General features: G+C 49.3%; 1 pseudogene; it reads left to right on the top strand.

The window, feature by feature from the left end:
- Window positions 1-407: 407 nt before the first annotated feature.
- Window positions 408-840, top strand: LOC129338448 (CB1 cannabinoid receptor-interacting protein 1-like; annotated as a pseudogene).
- The last annotated feature ends 19,316 nt before the right edge of the window (window positions 841-20,156 follow it).

A 20,156-nucleotide genomic window follows, 5' to 3' on the forward strand; every position in this document is an offset into this window, starting at 1 on the left:
ACTAAAAAAAAGTGCTCGTACAGCAGGGATGGGGGCCCCGATCAGCCTGTCGTTTGCAGACAGGCTTCAGCCACTTCACCTCTTTCGGAAGAAGACCCACTCTCACTGTAGCTGCTGCTTTAAAAGGCAATGCAGCTTCATTGTGCATTGTTAGCATGAATGAGAGCACAGCGCACAGAAGTGAACGGAGCCCCACAAGAGCTGAAGGGATGCCAGATTTTCAATTTACTCAAAACGTAATCTCAGGGATGCCTTGACTGGGCTCAGCTGGCGTGCCCCCGGGTTGGTGGCATCCATGCACCCACCTGGCCTGGCCTCGCCTCGCCCTTCTCCATGCCTGGCCATGAAGGCCAACCCAGAAGTGCCCAGCCTGCTGTGGCTGAGCGTGGCGCTGAAGACACAGCCCAATGACGGGCTGGTCTTCTTTAAGGTGGACAGGCAGCACTTCGAGCAGAACTGGACTATCAAGCTGCTCATGGGTGCCAAGTACAAGGGCAACGTGGTGCTGCACTTGGGGCTCATCCAGGCCACGACTATGGGAATAGGGAGTGTGACTGTGCCCCTGGAAGAGAAGTTGCGAGACACCCAGATGTTTATTTACAGTGGAATCTATGATACTGAAGGAGTGCCTCACACCAAAAGTGAGGCAAGGCAGCCAATCCAAGTCACCAGGAGCTCTTGGATACTGGCACCTTTGAAACCGTCTGGCAAGTCAAGTTTTACAACAACTACAAGCGAGATGATTGCCAATGGGGGAATAGTTTTGCATACATTGAGTCTGAATGCAAGCCCAATGAGATGCAAGCCCTCTTGTGGATCAATAAGGAGAGCTTCTACTAAGCTGGACGAAAGCAGTGTGGCTGGACGATCTAGTGGCAGACCCTCCCGCCAACAATCTCTTGGGGAACAAGAACCAACACAAAGCCTTAACAGAGGCATTCTACAGAGATGCTTGTGGTTTCTGGCAGTCCAAAGTCCAATTCTTTGGGGATGAGTTTCTTTGGGGTTGAAAATTTGTTTCCACATGACTGTGCTTAAGAGTGTAAGTACAGATTATCTGCATAAAATGGACATTTTAGGATTTGACATCTACCCCTCCCCACAGCAAACTGGAAATGTTCCACATCTTCATAGTAAACAGGACGCGTGCAGAGTTCCCATCAAGGTCTAGATGCTGGCCCTTCTAATAATTTCCCAATTCAAGTCATTTTGCCATACTCAGCATTGACATTCAATAATAACATTCGATTTATATACCACCCTTCAGGACAACTTAGTGCCCACTCAGAGCTGTTTACAAAGTATGCTATTATTATCCCTACAACAACAAACACCCTGTAAGATGGGTAGGGCTGAGAGAGCTCTGACAGAGCTGTGACTGACCCAAGACCACTCAGCTGGCTTCAAACGGAGGAGTGGGGAATCAAACCTGGCTCTCCAGATTAGAATTCTCCCGTTCTTAAGTGACTGACCCAAGGTCCCCCAGCTGGCTTCAAGCGGAGGAGTGGGGAATCAAACCTGGCTCTCCAGATTAGAGTCCTGCCGTTCTTAAGTGACTGACCCAAGGTCACCCAGCTGGCTTCAAGCGGAGGAGTGGGGAATCAAACCTGGCTCTCCAGATTAGAGTCCTGCCGTTCTTAAGTGACTGACCCAAGGTCACCCAGCTGGCTTCAAGTGGAGGAGTGGGGAATCAAACCTGGCTCTCCAGATCAGAGTCCTGCCGTTCTTAAGTGACTGACCCAAGGTCCCCCAGCTGGCTTCAAACGGAGGAGTGGGGAATCAAAACCGGCTCTCCAGATTAGAGTCCTGTGCTCTTAACCACTAAACCAAACTGGCTCTTAGATGAAACCAGTTCGGAGCTTCTGTATTTTACTCCAGTCTTAAACATGCTCCTCCATGCTGGTTGCTTCCTTCTCATCACCACAGGTAGTGACAGGGTAGGCGTTAGATGGTTGCACTTCTGCTAAAGCAAAAGCCACATCCCTGTTTTAAGTTGCATTTGTTTAGTTGCCATATGAGCAGGAGGGGGGGGGGGCACTTGGCAGTTTCTCATGGTTTTAACTTTTGTTGGCTGTTGTGAAAACTTTTGTGAACAGCTTTCCTATCTTGTGAGCCCCCTTTTCAGGTGTCAAGCTTCCCAGTTTCTCAAAACAACCCTTAAAAGCAATGGCAGTAATGAATTGTTGGCACAGAAATATGTAAGGATGGAGAAACAATACATGTATTGTCTTAAGCAACGTGTGTGTCGTATGAATACCTGAACATAACAGTGATTTTAAATGTAATGTTGGCGTATAGAGTCTGTTCTATTTTCAGAGTTTTCCTGTTTCAGTGATTATTGATAAGGTAGAGAAGCAACTCTCCCCATATGATCCCCAGAGGACTCTTTGCTCGAGCGACAAACATCTGTTAAAGATCACTGGCTCTAGGGAGGCCCGCCTAGCATCGACCAGGGCCAGGGCATTTTTGGTCCTGGGCCCAACCTGGTGGAACGCTCTGTCCTGTGAGACCAGGGCCCGGCAGGACTTGTTATCATTTCGCCGGGCCTGCAAGACGGAGCTGTTCCGCCAGGCATACGGATGACGCCGGGCGGTGCCCCTCCCCCCTAGTGGGGGGGGGGTGAGATTCTGTGCCCTCCCGCCCAAAGTCATCTCGCATCTTTATACGATCGCTGTAATCCGCTCTATAGACGGTGATAGGTGATTGTATAACGTGCTGCTATGTTTTTATTTTTGATAGCTGTATTTACATGGTGCTAATATGTTTTAAATGAATGATATGTATTATTTATATTTTTAATGGCTACTGCTGGTGATTATGTAGTGTGTTTTAAATTGTTGTGATCCACCCTGAGCCCACTTGGTTGGGGAGGGCGGACTCTAAATGTAAGTAAATAAACAAACGAACAAACAAACTTGGTTTACTGTTCACTTCTTTGGCTCTAACTGTTCAGTTGCACCAAACAGCCTTTCAAGTAAAATATGATCACAAACAGGACCCACGAGTTCTTGTATTCTCACAATACAAGAACTCGTGGGCACTCAATGAAATTGCTGAGCAGTCGGGTGAGAATGGATAAAAGGAACTCTTGTGTTCCAGCTGTCTTTGGCAGGGATGAGGTGCAGAATTTCGTGAGCCCCAATCTAGTCTATGGCCTCCACAAACTAGTAGGAGAGTAGTAGAGTTTCCCTGCTTGCAGAAAGGAATGTGATGGGTGCAGGAGCTTTATGGGCTAGTGTGTGTGTGTGTGAGATAGAAAATCACAAACTTATACTCGGATGTTTGGCTTAGATTTAGAAAAGAAATGAGAGTTCTTTATTATAGGGAACACCATATGCTGATAGGAAAGAGGAGAGATAGATTCCCATCTATCTGTCTAGTCTAAGCAGGGCACTGGATTGCAGGATAGGTCCTGCATCCATAGAGCAAGAGGAGAAGAGAGGACTGTGTCTGTGACAAGGAGGAAGAAGAAGTCAGGAGGAGAAAGTCCTGAGATTAGCAATCTGTGCATCAAAGGACAGTTCAGGGCAGTAAGAGTAGGCTTGCCATTCCCTCTGCTCCCACCTCCTTCCCCCTGCCCCACTTACCTGGCCAGTGGGGGGCGGGCCCCCAGGGTACCCCCCTGGTGGCATGGCACACCCCCAGGTAGCACGGTGCACCCCTATGCACCGCCACAGCTCCCGCACCCCAACACAATGGGCCCGTTTTGGCCCAAATCAGGCTCACGGGGGGGGGGGCAGCTCAGCACTTTGGTGAGTGCAGGGCTGCCCTTTGACCTGCGTGATAGTCTTACTACCCGGAAGTGACATCATCACTCATGCCAGGAGGGCGCGCATGATACTGAAGCCTCCACAGGGTACGTGCCAGGCTCCCAGGCTCCCACCAGGGGACTCAAGGGACCTAGCAACCCTAGGAGGGAGTGAACAGATGCGCTGACCTCTCTCTCTTTCTAACTTTCAGATTTGTTCCCCTCTGAAACCTGAGGAAGGGACAGCGTTGATCCTCCTCTTCTCACACTTTGTCCTCCTCTGCTTCCAGGAGCAGCTTCAAAGAAACGGGCCCTTCCTCCCCCTTCCAAGAGTAGCGTCTCCATCCTCTCGTTCCTTGCAGTCCTGGTTCTGCTCCTGGCCATTGCACTGGTTTCAGTGACTGTCCTGTGTAAGTACAGCTGCCCAAGGGAACGCGCGCCTGTCTCCGCGTAGATCCGGTTGGTTTCTATCCTATCCCTACTGCTCAGGGCTGGGGGGGGGCCTTCATTCTCCTCGGTCCTGCAGTGACCTGAATTGCACCTCGGCTCCTTGGTGGCCATTGGAGGAAAGTGCTGCTGAGAATTTATTGGTTGATTGATTTGTATCTCCCCAGTGGGAACCCAAAGCGATATACAATACAATACATAGAGAATACAATAGAATAAACAAGGAAATGAAGGGGGAGGAGATTATCCTGAGCTGAAACCAGGTCTCCCCCCCCCCGACTAATCTTCCTGCCTGCTCATGCCATCCCTTTGGCTCACCCCCAACGGCTCACAGCTCTGGGCATGTGCAGGCCTTAACATGCCTCTGGGGCGGGTGAATGAAGCCAGCTAGATATTATTCAGAAGTCTTGTCTCCAGGTCCTCCCTTGCCAGTCAGGCCGTGGCATGACTCTTATCCAGGCAGCCAGGAACAGGCGGATTCCCTAACAAGCTGCGTGCTGGTATCCCCAGCCCCAGTGCCAGGGTTACTGGCACCTGAGGCCATTCTTGCATGCGTGCGCTGTGTGCGCAGCGCATGTGCGCCCCTCGGACTGCACAATGATGTCATCACGTGATGATGTAATCACGCAGTAGCCACGGGCCATTGGCTGGCGGGTGGCTGGGGCGGCGTGAGGAGGCTGCCCGCTCTCTGTCCCTGGCACCCCCTCTGGAGCCCCCTCCGGCCCCGCAGCCACCCTCAACGGTGGCGCCGGCCCTGGGTATCCCTCAAGCCGTGCTAAGAGGGAAGCCGACCAGGGCGCAGGCAGAGCTGGGAAGGGACATGTGCAGAGGGGACCCATCCTCTTATCCCGTGACAGCTAAATGCACTCCAGGGTCTTTGGAGACCCTGTCCTGAGGCCCTGCTGTGGCATGAGAACTAAATTCTTAAGAAGAGAATTCTCCTGGACATTTAACAAATGCTCTTTGCACCTGCTAAACCGGAAGTTAGGCAGTGGTCAAAATGGGTTTTTTTTTCTTCCTCTGCTTCCAGAACTTGTTCGTGTTCTTGATCATGAGGAAGCAGTCCATGGTTTGGGAGGGGTCCTTTGGTTAGTTTAAGGGCCAGAGGAAAATGTCAAGGCCTGGTATGGGAGAATCCAGTACAGACCAGGGAACCAAACTGTTCAAAATGATTCTTCCTCTTTAAAAGCTAAGAACTTCGCTCACAAGATTTCATGTCGATTAAACCTTATACCTGCAAGAAAAGAAAACACAGCCCGGGGGCCATGGCCAGGCTGATGTCAGGCCTTCAGTGGCAAAAAAGGTGGATGATTTGGGATATGAAATCACAATTTTCAGAATGAAACAGGTTCTCTGGATCCAGTCTGGGGCCAGTCCACCTTCCACAGCGTCCTCCTCTCTGCCGCGTGGCCGCCTGCCGTGAGGACTTTCGGCCAGATGTGCGCTGGGAGTTCCCTGCTGGGGCAGGTGGGCCTGATTCAGAGCAGGGCTGCAGTGCAGGGCCAGAAGGGGGAGCCGTCCCCACACCCTTTCCCCAGCTTCAAATGGCCCCAGTGGGACTCCATTCCCCTGTTCAGGGGATTTACGCAGAGCCGTCAGTGCGCACAGCTTTGCCCAGTGGGGAAAATACCAAATATCCGAGGCCATTTCAAGCCAGGATAACATCACAAAGCGGAGCTGAAGTCCCGTCTACCCCCGTACCACGAGCCTGATCAGAATTGGGACCAGGAGGGAACTCCCAGAAAACCTCTGTCAAAAGTCCACATGGGAGACAGGCGGGCCTCAGATCCAAGCTACAAGTGACGCCTGACACAGGTTGGACACTTGTCAGCTTCCCTCAAGTTTTGATGGGAAATGTAGGCATCCTGTTTTTACAGCTTGGCTCTCCATTACAGCTGCAAGACCAGGATGCCTACGTTTCCCATCAAAACTTGAGGGAAGCTGACAAGTGTCCAACCTGTGTCAGGCGTCACTTGTAGCTTGGCTCTGAGGAATGCAAAGCCACCTCTCCCAGCAAAGACTGTTATGTGGAGGGGCTGCTCGTATTCCCTGTAAGTGCTGCCAGGATGAGGCAGAGGTGGTCATTACTGGCCCAGAGAGTAAAGACTGTGCGATCCTGGGAACGTGGCAGTAAGAGGTTCGACTGCCAGATTTCCTCCTTTTGAATAAACCACGAGGCTCGCCTGCCCTGATGCTGCTCTTCGGAGATTCATCCTGCTCTTGTGTTGCCTGCAGATTTCCAGCAAGAGAGGCAGCTCCAGGAACGAGATGGAATCGCTCGGAAGTCCAGCGACATTCTGCAGCGCTGCAACGTCTCTTATGCTCAACTGGAGGAATCCGAGAGTAAGTGGGAAATGGCAGTCCTGGGCTGGGCCATGTCTGGAAGCAAACACTGCAGGGAAAGTGATCTGGGGGTGGGGAGCAACACTGGGTAGGATTCCAAGATTCCCTTTTTATGACGAACGACACTTTCCTCTGGTGCCCGTAGATCCGCGGATGCTCTTTGCTCAGGAGGAAAGCACTCTCATTACGTATTTATTTATTTACTTTATACCCTGCCATTCTCTCCAATGGGGATGCAAAGGGGCTTATAACATTCAACTCTCCTGCATTTTATCTTCACAATAACCCGGTGAGGCAGGTTAGGGACAGGCCACCAAGAGAGTGGGGATTCAAACCTGAGGTTCCCAGATTCCAGTCCAAAGTTCTAACCACTATACAACACAGCACTGTGGAATCTACATATTAAGCAAAGAAATCAGCGTCCTGTTATCAAGCTATGCCCATATTTTAAATCAAGCAAATAAAATGTGGTCATTTCACAATTTCTACTGCTATTATGTGCCAAAAAAGCGTAAGATACAACCTGTTTCTTCCTTACGCTGCCATTTGGGAGACTGATAGTGCAGTCCTGAGCAAGGTAAGCCCACGGATGTCAGAGGACTTAGAGAGGTGAAAGTTTCTTTAGGATAGCATGGAAAGGAGCAGGTCTAAACAAGTCTACTCAGAAGTAAATACCATTTTATTGAATGGGACTTACTCATAGGAAAGTGCTCTTAGGATTGCAGCCCCAAATCGCTTCATTAGCAGAACTACAGACAAGCATATCTCAGGTGGTGGCAGCAGAAGTCCTCTCAATTTCTTTTAGATGGAGATCAGAGCTCCTCCCTGTAAAGCCCAGCAGCTTGGAGCCAGCTGGCGATGTTAGAATGAAGGGCCTGGTGTGCCCCTTCTGCTACATTTCTTTCCCTTCTTGCACGTCCTCCAGATGATTTCTGCTGCTGCATTTGTCCTTCATGCTGCAATTTTAATTACTGTCCTGTTTCCTCCGTTAGAGCTAGACTGATCACCTTTGTTCTAACAGGGACCTTCCTACTGATGTATTGCCACTGTAGTTCCATTCCACCACTGCTATGCACAATATTTTTAGCAAGATGGGAGTCTGAGAAAACGTTGCCTGCCTTCTCTCCCCCCCCTTCACTCAGCTTGATGTGTTCTGAAATGTCTTCTTTCAGATTTCAATTCCTCGGCTTGCACTGAGATCCTGGCCTGTTTGAAGAATGTCACAGCATCACTAACATCTCTACAACAGCGTTACAGTAGGTAGCCCACTTGAGCAAATGCATCTACTTGTCCCACTTCTATCTCACCCAGCTACTTACTTCTCCTCTCTTGCCCTTCCCTAAGCACGCCCAAACTTCTTCCATCCTTTTGCTCTGGCTTTGCTTCCCCCCCCCCTCTGCAACATGCTTACACCCTCTTCACCAGGGACATCTAATTGCCCAAACTTTGTTCTTTTTTCTCATCCCCACATCCAAACATCTGCCCAATCTTCTGTTCTCCCAATCAATTCCCAGTCCACCCATTGATTCCTGCCCCGCAATGGCTCCATCTCTCCCCACCATGTTCCCACTGCCTCTGTTCCTTCCACCTCAGTCTTCCTCTAGACTCACTCATTGCCATTTGTTCCCTTTCCCTTCTACCTTTGGCAACGTTGCTTTGGATCACCTAGGCAACCCCAAGTGGCAGCCGAGATCTCATGAGGTGGTCTTGCAAGGTCTCAGCACTTTTTAAACTTTTATTAATTTAATTTAATCTCCACATGCACTCCGTTTTTTGCTTTTAGTTGTTTCAACAAACATGCAGGTTCCTACAAGATTGCAGAAACATCTGCCCTAGTCCTGAATGGCCCTATTGGCCCCCATCTGCAGATTTTTTGATCTGCATGGGGGAGGAGCATACTGGCGATCAACTATATTATACTGTCACGCCATAAAAAGCTTCACTTACCGATTCTGCAGATTAAGATCCGGTTAAAATCACAAGAGCAACCAAGAATGTCCCGTCCTGCCCCCCCCCCAGTCAGCCCTGCTAGCCAAGCCAGGATCTGCTTGGGGGGGGTTCAGGTGCTTCAGATACCTTCACACCAATTGAGCTTGGGGAAAGGTGACTGGAGGTTTGGTTCCCCATGTTTTTCTGTATGGAAACAGATCCGTTTCCATGCAGTCTAATATCCTGGGGTGATAATATCTCAATTGTGGTGAGCAGTTGCAAAAGGAGAACAGATTGCCTGAACCTTTGATGGTTGCTGAGTTGGTTGGGAATCATCATACAGGGGTGAGATCCTGCTTTGAAAATCTTTCTACTCAGCCATTAAAGGCACATGAACTGGGTCCTCCTTTGGCCAATGATCCTTGTTCACCTCTGACGGTGTTTACATTCTTGTTTTAATGGAACTTAAGCTGAAACGGTAGAGCCCACAATGCTGCTTCTTGGTTCCTAATTCTACAGCCAAAAGAGAAAAGGTCCACACTGGTTGGTCCATTTGGCTAACAGGGACCAGCATGGTGGCAGCATGGATAAGAACCTCAGAAGGTGCATGTGGGATCGGACCAAGAGTCCATACAGCCAAGCATCCTTTTTCTAAGACAGACCGCTAGATGTTTTTTCAACTCAGAGTATCAGTTATTCACATATCCAATTCCTGTCCTCAGGGCCACGTAGGCCCACGAAGGAGCCTGACCCTTGGGCACGTTACTAAAGGGGGAAATTTAAGTTATTTTGGAATATAATTCCTGGTGGCAGCAATCTATCCAGAGGGTGTAAAAGAAGAAAAGGGTTAAAGGCAAAATCTAACAGAGAGAAAAAAGGGCTCATAACAAGTGGAGGCTTAGCGGTGGGATGTCAAACATCCTGAGGAGGAGAAAATATTTTACGTGGGATAAAATATCCCAGGAGGAAGCAACATTTTGAGAGAAAGGCATTTTGAGGGGACAGATAGCCAAGGAGGCAGAGTGTTCAGTTGAATTCTATGAGGAAAATAGAACTGGTAGAAAAGAAAGAGACATAGAGAAACTAGTAGGATTTTTAAGAGAGAATGTAATCTGGTGAAGTTTAGTACAATTGTAGAAGGAAACACAATTAAAAGAGAGAGAAAAGGCAGAGTTTCTGGGGATGAAAAAGGAGGCTCTGATTCAGAAGTGCAAAGAGTTAAATTTACCTCATGAGGGGAAAAGTGTAGAAGAATTGAGAGTTATACTGATACAAAGCAGTGTGGAGCAGCCTAGGAGTACTGCATCTGACAGAAACTTTGAAGGAATGTCATCTTTTCTCTAAGCTGAAAAGCCCCAGCAGACGCTTTAGTCCTTCTTCCCAGGGAAGGTGCTTCGCCCCTTGACCCCTTCCATCGCCGTCTTCCCCGCTTTGTGACTCTGACTGTGCTCTTGTTCTCAAAGGCGATCTCATGAGTTTTATCTCCGTCGGCTGGAATTTTTACAACGGGAGTTTCTACTTCTTTTCCCAAGAGGCTAAGACTTGGCGGGAGGCTGAAGAGGCCTGCATGTCGCACGGGGCCCACCTCACCTCTGTCGCCTCCAAGGAAGAGATGGTGAGCCTTTGACACTCTTCGTTTACTGGCAGGGTTACCAAATGCATGAACCTCGCAGGTGAGCAAAGGTGTTCCTTTACGGAAGCTGAAAAGGGCACTCCAAGCCATGGTCGACACCTGGGGATCCTGGGATAAGGTTGGGTCCAGGGGAACCCCCGAGCTGCAGACCTGGTCCTTCCTGAAGGTTATAATCCAGCCTTGACTCAATGGACCCAGTGAAAGTGGAAACACGTGCCTTAGACTGGATTATACTCTTCAGGAAGGACTAGGTGAGCCAGTTTGGTGTAGTGGTTAAGTGACTGGAGAGCCAGTTTGGTTAAGAGCGTTGGACTCTAATCTGGAGAATCGGGTTTGATTCCCCACTCCTCCACTTGTAGCCAGCCGGGTGGCCTTGGGTCCGTCACAGCTCTCTCAGAGCTCTCTCAGCCCCACCCACCTCACAGGGTGTTTTGTTGTGGGGATAATAGCAGCATACTTTGTAAACCGCTCTGAGTGGCCGTTAAGTTATCCTGAAGGGCGGTATAATTGTTAACCCTGCTTAACTTCCCAGATCTGACAAGATTAGGCTTCCTGGACTATCCAAGTATTTAGGCACTTACAATTTATATATTTGGTCATAAAGCTCTTTATTACTGATTTAACCAATATTATTTGTTTGTAATGTGTATGATACCTTGGAGATTTTTTAACATAATTATATTTTTAAAATACAATATATATATGTATCACAGGAATATCTTCGCGGAAAGACCAGAGGGATAATGTTTTGGATTGGACTCACTGATCAAAAGGAAGAAGGCAACTGGACTTGGACGGACGGCACCAAATACAACCACGGCATGAGGCAGGAAAAGTTTGCAAGCTGGGGGTGGGGCCAGGGGCTGTTGTCAGGAAGAGCCCAGCAACCAGCTAGAGTCCAGGGCTCGGGGGATGAGGGGGCGCCATCAGCAATAACATGAACTCGCTTATGACAAAAACCTAGAAATGACATCCAGGTTTTACCATAAGGTTTCCAGTTATTCCTAGAGAGGACTGATATTTTCCCTGGAAGTGATGTCATGCTAGGGCTGCCAGGTCCCCCAGTCGGGGCGGGGGATCCCCCACTCCCACCCTCCACCCACCATCTCCTTGGCAGGGGAGAAAGACATGGGAACAGCCTTCCTAGATGTACTCCTGGGGTGACATCATCGTGCAGGCCACTGGAGTCCTCCCGCACTTTGCACAGAGCTGACCTTTGGGGCCCCAATCTGCCCGATGCAAAGCTCAGGAGCATCCCCAGGGCTTGTGTGATGACATCACTCCCGGAAGTGATGTCATTGCACTGCTTCAGGACAACAAAAAAGGTGAGTGGCAGGTCCCCCCTCCCACCGAGAGTGTAAGGGGACCTGGAAGCCATATAACATGCAGACAGCCATTTTTTATCATTGTAATAGCAGGGGCTGAATAGCCCTACTAAAGGACTCCTGGCAGCAGTTGTATAAAGCTGATATTGCTGTGGCCTGAATGTGACAACTGCTTAATTTTTGTTCTTTTTTCAGATGAGTCCTCAATTCATTGTTTAATCCTGAATAAAATGGCATGGTCACTAAAAGTGGCAGTCTCCTGAGTCATCCCCCCCCCGCCACGCACACACACGCCAGACTCCACTTATAAGTAAGCAAACTAGCACATCTCTCACAGAGATCTCCAGGAGACCGATAGACCCCTCCCACTGCCAAACTGCTTTCCTTCCCACACTCCATGTGCCTTTTATTGATTTTTATTCATTGATTTTATTTATTTTACCCATACCTTTTTCTCCCCAAACGGGGATATGGTATGGTTCACCTTGTTCTCTTTTCCTCCATTTTATCCTAATGATCACCTTGTAGGGTAGGTTAGGCTCAGAGTGTATGGGTGGCCCAAAGTCTGGTGCACTGGCTCAGAAGTTACTGATTAATAGGGGAGAAAGGTAGGAATCCTCAAGGCAAAGAGTTTCCACTTTCCATAGAGGGAATCCATTTATTTTGCAACGATATAATCTTTTTTCCTCTTCCTGCCAAATCTCTGCAGTTTCTGGCATTTAGGACAACCTGATAACTGGGCTGGATCACCCGACCAGCAAGAAGACTGTGTGCATTTGAAATACGACGATTCACGACCATGGAATGACATCGCCTGTAGAGATCAATATAGATGGATCTGCAAGAAAGTCTTCTCTTGAGTACAAAAAAATATCAGCTGCCTTCCTGGATACCACTCACCAACCCATAAAAGAACCTTTTCCAGGGCTGATAAACTTTTTAAAGAACTTTCAGTGAGCAATTTGGTCAAACTCTTTTGGAAAGGCCAACAACTTGTCTCGTGGATTGATCCAACTCTACAGATCTGTTATACAAATCTGGTAGAAAGGAAAGGCTTTCCAGGGCAGCAGCCATGCTTCTTCTTCCTCAGCAAGGCTTGTTCTTCTTTCCACCAATTCCCCTGGTGCAGAAAGTTTGGCTGGTGAATCTTGTCACTTCCTTTTCTCCTTTATGAAAAGGTGGTGGTGCACAGACAACATTCACTCCTTAGTTTATATTAGATATGATCAGAAAATTAAAGTTAAGTTTATTTTATTTTAATCAAAGGATTTTTGCTTTGTGTTTGTGGCATGTTGTACTAGTCTGGATTGGTTTAGGGGTGTTTTTAAGGGAGAAAAACTGGGCAAGAAGAAAAACTCTCCCTGCACATGCACGCGTGTGCACACACACACATACACACACACACAAATATGCACTTTGTGCAGTCCAAAAGACTAGGAAGAATGCAAACACATTATCACGCTAATAGGAAATTGTCACTTCAGAATTTCTGCCATATGTGGAGGGCTCTCATAAGAGAGTAATGGGTCCAAAGCTGATAAAGAGTTGAGAACCTACTGCATCAAAATTATTGGCAAAGAATGGCAAGCCACAGCATCTATGAGAATATAGATGTGGCTGAAAACAATGGAAAGATCACTGACTCCAACGTAACTTTTCTCTTGCCTTATTTTTAGGGATAATGTGAACATTTCTTGAGTACTGAGTTTTACACTTGCAGTTTCTGCCCCAAATTTGTTTTGGGGTCAACCCTTTGTAAGCGGTTGGCCCAGCTGCCATTTTAATAGCAGTTTTATATATGGCTGCTTGTGATATTAAAGATGGTCAGGCCTCTGGAGTTAAAATGGCTGCGGTGTTGCCACTAGAGAGCCTCTAGCAGGTGCTGAGTCCCGCCTGGGAGAACCTGGCAGGCATGGAATGCTGCACAGGAATACGGAGTGATTAAGAGACAATTGGACCTTCCAGCCCCAAAGGTGCCCAGTGCAACAAAGGTCTCGCAGAGTCATCCCCACTTAACATGTTCCTTTCCCTTCTTCCATGATGAGATCTCCTGTCCTTGACTGAGGAGCTAATCAAATGACATTCATAAGTATATACAGTCGTTCCTGGGAAAGTACAGTCCCCACTCAAAATCCATCAACTCGGCTCCGGTGGAATTCACTAACAAACTATCCCTTTTGTGCAGCGCTAGAACACGTTTTGCATTTGCTTTCACGCACCCCAGCAGCTACCAATCAAGGTACTCAAACCTTTTGTCAAACCCAGGAGCTGACCGTTGGGAGTCTTTGTTCTAATGGCTAGGTGGTCTCTTCCACCTCAGGGCACATTTTACCTATAAAGGTAGAGCCCTGGCCTCATTCAAATTGTACACCCTTCCTGATCCACAAGCACTGTTCCCTTGAGGTTTACCCAAGCCTCTTGCTCTCTTGGCCGAGGACGCTGGCCGTTCGAAGCTACTCTCTTCTCCTGCAGACTAGACCCCTCTTCAGGATAGGTAGATATATTTGCTCCCTCTTTCTCTATTCCCAATTTCTGACTAAGCTTCTTAGGACTGTGTGTGTGTGTGTGTGTGTGTGTGTGTGTATTTTTACCCCACAATCCTGCGTGCATGTGCATGTCATTTTGTTCTTGATAAAAGTTATTGTTGGACCTTAAGAACCAGCCTTGTTTGCTACTTTGGGAAGGGGCCTGGCAGAAACTGGCGACAGATCCCTGCGGTTACCGGCCTCTTGCACAGCCCTTCTCCTTGCTTGCTAATTCCCCCACAAATCATTTTACTGCAAGGAGACCAGTCCTGGTAACACCTTGTTACAAAGCAAGCCTAGTTCCAAACTTCTCTTACCCGTCAAGGAGCACGTAGAGTCCTGCAGTTCACAGTTTAAGTCAAGAATACCCTAAAGTGGAATAGCTGCCAACTCCCCGCTCATATACCTGCCCCGCCACCCATCAGTGTATCCTTCCCCCTGCCCACTTATGAGCCAGCCACAATCTCAGCTGCATGTACAGCTGGAGAAGATTGTCCAGGCACAGCGTGGTGGTAACACTTCGGGCAACCACAGCAGTAGCACTCCTAGTCAAGCACTGCCTGGAACCCCTGGGGAATATGAGTGTACACAGCCAGAGGGCTTGTGAGTAAGAGGGTGAAGGGCACCCCGGCAGGTGTGAGGCATGCAGATGGATGGCAAGAAGAGTGCTGTAAGCTGGAGGTTCGTGGTGGGCAGTGGAGAGGAGGGGGTCTGGAACCGACCCAAAGGAATACCACCCCAGGACCAGGCTCCTGCCATCAGGACTGTGTTCCAAAGACTGGAAAGGGGCACGGGGGGGGGGCAATGTTGTTTTTTTAAAAAAGTGACTATATGGATATTTTCGTGCAACGCACAAATCCTGGTGTTGCTTCCTTTCCAGAGGAATGAAGTTTCTCCTTCAGCCACGGGTTTCCTAGAGAGAAACCAGCACCAGCAGGAAATAAAGATGGGCTCGAACCAAGTAGGTCCTAAAGGCAGGACTTGGCTGTGCCGTGCACGAGGGGCAGAATCTCTAAAGACATGAGATGGCAAAGTAGCAGGGTCTGTGCGAGGGCTTGGTTTCCAATGCCGAGGTTCAGCCCTGGAACATAGGAAGGATCAAGGAATGTGCCCCTGAGCAGATGCAGTGTGTATTTCCTCTCAACATTATGCAAATATATTGAGTCCCCAAACAGCCGGAACTGTGGAGGGAGATGAGACTCCTGCTCCACCACCTTCTCCCCTTCAAGAAAATAACTTCTGAGCAGAGGTTCCACCTTAAAAAGAAATACACACTGCCACTTGGGCATGCATCGGAGGGCAAAATCCACTGGCCATTGGTGCCCTGCAAGCCCCACGGAAGTGAACGGGGCTGCTTCAGTTCCTGGAAGTTGAAATCAGAAATCTTGCAAGATTTTGAGCCAATCTGAAATGCAATTTCAGAGCCGTCTTCCACAGACGCTGCTACTGGTCTATAACCTTGTACCAGCGTGAGTTAATTTTCTCTTAAAGTATTTGCTTATCTGTTTGAAACTCTAGCTTCCCTCACCATCCAGTTATTCTGGTGATTTATGGACAGGACACACACCTGACTTTTCTACATCACCTTCTCCTTTTTCCCTTATGTTGAGATTTACACTTGAAAGACTTATGCTGTAATTCACCCCAAGTCTTGGCTTCTTCCCCACCCAACCCCATCAAATTTCCCAGTATGGTTTTCCCTTCACCTGTCTATCTGACAAAGCGGGCTATGGGGCTATGTCTCATGAAAGCTCATATTGAAATAAATGGTGTGAGTCTTTGAGGTTCCTGTAGACTTCTCCTTTATGGTGAAAGGATCCTGCTGTATTTCCCTTTCCAACAAAAATATTATACTTTCACAATAATGTAACTGGGCTATTTGGGATTGGCTGCCACAACATCAGTTCAGGAGGTAACCAGAATAGCCTTGGGATACACATTCTCCTTACCTGGACGCTTTCACTCTCTTACATTCTGCATGCACCTGATAGATAAATATTTTAGTTTTATAGGAAAATGTAAAGAGTCCAGTAGGACCTTTAAGATTAACCAACTTTATAGTAGCATAAGCATCTGACAAAGAGAGCTGTGGTTCTCGAAAGCTTATGCTACAGATGCATCTGACAAAGAGAGATGTGGTTCTCAAATGCTGGGGCTCAATCCATAATTAATTGCAGATCAGAAGCTAAAACACATCCAGAAAGAGAATTCATCGTGGAACGGAACAGGCAGGTTCTGCCCATCTCTCCCCGGGGCTGGAATGTGTGCAGAATCCACCCAGCTTCTCTTCCCAGGCAAAATTATGATAAGCAAACAGCTCAAAGCCATCCATTCTCTTTTCACAAGCCGTTGCAGTCCCTGGAGGATCAGGAAATGGAAGAAGGAGGAGTCTAATGTAGTTTAATGTAATGTATAATGTGTGTGTGTACTGAGTATATGCATATGTGTGTGTATATGTGTGTGTATATGTGTGTGTATGAGTATATGCAGCTGCTCGGCCCCGCCCTGCTCTGCACCTGGGGCACTTTGAGGACACTGCCCAGGAGCCGTGTGCTGCCAGAGAGGGAGGGAGGGAGAGAGCGAAGAAGAACAAGCTCCTGCCTGCTGTGGTGAGTGAGCCAGCTGCTCCGCCCCGCCCTGCTCTGCACCCGGGACACTTTGAGAACACTGCCCAGGAGCCGTGTGCTGCCAGAGAGGGAGGGAGAGAGCGAAGAAGAACAAGCTCCTGCCTGCTGTGGTGAGTGAGCCAGCTACTCCGCCCCGCCCTGCTCTGCACCCGGGACACTTTGAGAACACTGCCCAGGAGCCGTGTGCTGCCAGAGAAGGAGGGAGAGAGCGAAGAAGAACAAGCTCCTGCCTGCTGTGGTGAGTGAGCCAGCTGCTCCGCCCCGCCCTGCTCTGCACCCGGGACACTTTGAGAACACTGCCCAGGAGCCGTGTGCTGCCAGAGAAGGAGGGAGAGAGCGAAGAAGAACAAGCTCCTGCCTGCTGTGGTGAGTGAGCCAGCTGCTCCGTCCTGCCCTGCTCTGCACCCGGGACACTTTGAGAACACTGCCCAGGAGCCGTGTGCTGCCAGAGAAGGAGGGAGGGAGCGAAGAAGAACAAGCTCCTGCCTGCTGTGGTGAGTGAGCCAGCTGCTCCGTCCTGCCCTGCTCTGCACCCGGGACACTTTGAGAACACTGCCCAGGAGCCGTGTGCTGCCAGAGAAGGAGGGAGAGAGCGAAGAAGAACAAGCTCCTGCCTGCTGTGGTGAGTGAGCCAGCTGCTCCGCCCCGCCCTGCTCTGCACCCGGGACACTTTGAGGACACTGCCCAGGAGCCGTGTGCTGCCAGAGAAGGAGGGAGAGAGCGAAGAAGAACAAGCTCCTGCCTGCTGTGGTGAATGAGCCAGCTGCTCCGCCCCGCCCTGCTCTGCACCTGGGACACTTTGAGAACACTGCCCAGGAGCCATGTGCTGCCAGAGAGGGAGGGAGGGAGCGAAGAAGACCAAGCTCCTGCCTGCTGTGGTGAATGAGCCAGCTGCTCCGTCCTGCCCTGCTCTGCACCTGGGGCACTTTGAGGACACTGCCCAGGAGCCGTGTGCTGCCAGAGAGGAAAGGAGAGAGCGAAGAAGTGTTGTATTCATTTGAGACCAAATACTGCCATTGGGTTCCATCCAGTGGGAAGTTCTCCTTCTGGTCATTGTAATCATCATCATCAGCAGCAGCAGCAGCAGCAGCAAGATGGCAGCACGAGCGGAGTGGTGAGAACTGAGCTCCATTATGAGTAAGCAGATAACAACTAAAATGCTGAATAACACCTAAGATAAATTAACTAACAACTATATACGGATGTTTAGAAGTGACGGTAACAGTGAGTAGAGCAAAGAATTAAAGGAAAGAGCTGAAAGGAAGTGTGAGCGGAGTTGCGGCATCTGAACAGCAGCATACCGGGTGGGGTGGGGGGGCATCTGATCAGCAAAATACCAGAGAACATTTAGTTACTAAACCATCAAAGAACGGAGAGATAACTAATCAACAAAGACGAAGTGATGAAAGATCGAAATTGTAGAGAGTAGTAGTAGATTGGAATTTGGTAGACATGGGGGATGAGTATTAGAAATTAGATTAAAAGCAATGTTAGATACTAGACATTGGATGTTGGATATCAGATATTAACAACTTTAAGGGATGATCTTGAACTAAATTAGAGTGCTGGAAGTGGTGTGACTTATAAAATAAATTGTGGGACCGGCACTGTTCCCTATGGGAATTGGAAACTAGCTTGTGAGATTAGTACTGCTCCCTATGTATTAGAATCTTTCCCTATGTGAATTGGAAATTAAATTATGAGATTAGTACTGCTCCCTGTGTATTAGAACTGGCACTGCTTTATGGTTTTTGTTGCTTAGGATGTTTGTATGCTGTGATAGGGGGATGGATATGAGGAAGGCATCTGAGATAGGGCCAGGGATACCAGTCCTCTGGGGACGGGGGAGGTATGGCGGTGGGGCCTGGTTTAAAGGGAGAAGGTCACGGAGATGTGGAGAGGCTCGGTGCCCTTCTAACCTACGCCCCATCCCGAGGCACGCCGGTGTTGGAGCTAGGAAAAATCCTCCTTCGACACTGATGTTGTGCAATGCCAGGTCCATAAATAATAAGACCAGTATGCTGCGTGATACTTCCATGGCAGCTAATATGGACCTGGTATGCGTGACCATGACTTGGGTGAGGGAAGGAGAAACAGTTGCTCTTGGTGAGCTGACCCACCCGGGTAATGCGGTCCTTCATCAGTCACGAACTGAGGGTCGGGGGGGGGAGGGGTGGCAATCCTTGTCTGGGAGGGTTTCTCCTTCAAGCCGCTTCCCGCCCCGAAGATCTCTGGCATTGATTGTGTGGGCCTGGTGTGGAATGCCGAGGAGAGTTTGACTGTCTGCTTGGTGAACCGACTGCCCAGCCTTACCGCGCCTGCTAGGTGCAGAATTTTGTGAGCCCCAATCTAGTCTATGGCCTCCACAAACTAGTAGGAGAGTAGTAGAGTTTCCCTGCTTGCAGAAAAGAATGTGATGGGTGCAGAAGCTTTATGGGCTAGTATGCGTGTGTGAGATAGAAAATTACAAACTTAAACTCAGATGTTTGGCTTAGATTTAGAAAAGAAATGAGAGTTCTTTATTATAGGGAACACCATATGCTGATAGGAAAGAGGAGAGATAGATTCCTATCTATCAGTCTAGTCAAAGGATGGCACTGGGTAGCAGGATAGGTCCTGCATCCGTAGAGCAAGAGGAGAGGGAGAGGACTGTGTCTGTGACAAGGAGGAAGAAGAAGTCAGGAGGAGAAAGTCCTGAGATTAGCAATCTGTGCATCAAAGGACAGTTCAGGGCAGTAAGAGTAGGCTTGCCATTCCCTCTGCTCCCACCTCCTTCCCCCTGCCCCACTTACCTGGCCAGTGGGGGGCGGGCCCCCAGGGTACCCCCCTGGTGGCATGGCACACCCCCAGGTAGCACGGTGCACCCCTATGCACCGCCACAGCTCCTTCACCCCACTGCAATGGGCCCATTTTGGGCCAAATCAGGCCCACGGGGGGGGGGCAGTTCAGCCCCTTGGTGAGTGTGGGAGTGCTCCTGGGCTGCCCTTTGACCTGCGTGATAGTGTTACTTCCCGGAAGTGACATCATCACTCATGCCAGGAGGGGGTGCATGACACTGAAGCCTCCGCAGGGTAAGTGCCAGGCTCCCACCAGGGGACTCAAGGGACCTGGCAACCCTAGGAGGGAGTGAACAGATGCGCTGACCTCTCTCTCTTTCTAATTTTCAGATTTGTTCCCCTCTGAAACCTGAGGAAGGGACAGCGTTGATCCTCCTCTTCTCACACTTTGTCCTCCTCTGCTTCCAGGAGCAGCTTCAAAGAAACCGGCCCTTCCTCCCCCTTCCAAGAGGACCGTCTCCATCCTCTCGTTCCTTGCAGTCCTGGTTCTGCTCCTGGCCGTTGCACTGGCTTCAGTGACTGTCCTGTGTAAGTACAGCTGCCCAAGGGAACGCGCGCCTGTCTCCGCGTAGCTCCGGTTGGCTTCTATCCTATCCCCAGTGCTCAGGGCTGGGGGGGAGGGGGGGCTTCATTCTCCTCGGTCCTGCAGTGACCTGAATTGCACCTTATGCAATCCTAGGGTTGGAAGGTACCTCCAGGGTCATCTAGACCAACCCCCTGCACACTGTAGGAAATTCACAAC

The sequence above is a fragment of the Eublepharis macularius genome, chromosome 12, assembly GCF_028583425.1.
Source record: "Eublepharis macularius isolate TG4126 chromosome 12, MPM_Emac_v1.0, whole genome shotgun sequence".
NCBI lineage: Eukaryota > Metazoa > Chordata > Lepidosauria > Squamata > Eublepharidae > Eublepharis > Eublepharis macularius.